The sequence below is a fragment of the Odocoileus virginianus genome, chromosome 9 (genome assembly GCF_023699985.2).
Source record: "Odocoileus virginianus isolate 20LAN1187 ecotype Illinois chromosome 9, Ovbor_1.2, whole genome shotgun sequence".
NCBI lineage: Eukaryota > Metazoa > Chordata > Mammalia > Artiodactyla > Cervidae > Odocoileus > Odocoileus virginianus.
In genome coordinates, this window is record NC_069682.1 from 61963617 (window position 1) to 61965008 (window position 1392).

The window sequence follows — 1392 nt, forward strand, 5'->3', positions numbered from 1 at the left end:
CCTGGCCTGTGTATTGGCTTTTTGAGCCGAATCCACACACACACTTCTTTCGGTAACAATTCTACCATGTAGACACTGGTGCTGGCAAGTGCCATTATGGAATCCTCCCTCTAGCTTACCAGCCTCAGGAGCCAGCCATGCCCCAGCCCAACAGCCTGTCGGTACCAGGCTGGAACACTTCAAGCCAAGCAACTAACTGGGCGAGGACACAGCCCCACCCACCAGCAGACAGGCTGCCTTAAGAACCCCTAGTCCACACTTACTCCTAGACTCAGCCCAGCACCCAGACCCACACACCAGTGCACAGGCATTAGACCTGGACCCCCAGCGCCTTGTAGCCTTCGTCTCTGGGACCCAGCTCCACCCGCCCAGCAGTGCCAGCCCCAGGACAATGACAGCCTCCCAGACTGCTGAAAACTCTTCAGCCTCCGCCTGTCACTCCTAGAGAGTTTCAATGTTAACTCCTCACTGTGACCCTTCCGGCAATATGTCTTAGCTCAGGTTCCTCTCAAACAAACCTTGAGATAAGGATTTGGGTGCAAGAACTTGAAACGGGAGGTGATCACAGGAAGCGTGTGTGGGGAGTTGGGAAGCGAGATGAGCGGGAAGGCCGACAGGGGGCGCTGTGACGGTGTGTTACTGCTGTGGACCGCGGGCTCAGTCCCACAGCGGACACTCGGAGGGACTATGTGGAGATGAAGGTATCTGAATCCGAAGGGCCTCATGGATGGGCGAGGAATCGGGAGCCGGGAGTAGGGTGAGGCAGGCGAAGTACCTAGGGTGCCAAAGCCAAGGAGAAACCGCGAGGTACCACTTCACACCCCACTACCCCACCACATCGCTCCAACCCGAAAGACAGACAAGAACAAGTGCTGGCGAGGGTGTGGAGAAATTGGGGCCCTCACATGCTGTTGCTGGGCTGGTAAAATGGTACAGCTAGTGTAGAAAACTATTCCTTAAACGGTTCAACACAGAGTTAACATATAACCCGGGAATTCACCCAAGAGGAATGAAAACACACTACCTCACAGAACTATATATGAATCTTCATAGCAACATTTGTTATAATAACCCCAAAGTAGAAACAACTCAAATGTCCATGAGCTGAGGAATGCATAAACAAGATGTGGTTTATCCAGACAATGGAATGTTATTCAGCCATAAAAAAGGAACGAAGTATTGACACATCCATGGTATGTTGGATGAACTTTGAAAACATTACGCTAAGTGAAAGAGGACAAGATAGTTTGAGAGCATCACTGACCTAGTGGACATGAATTTGAGCAAACTCTGGGAGACAGTGGAGGACGGAGGAATCTGGTGGGCTACAGTCCATGGGGTTGCAGAGTCGGACACGATTTAGCGACTGAACAACAGCAAGTGAGAGAAGCC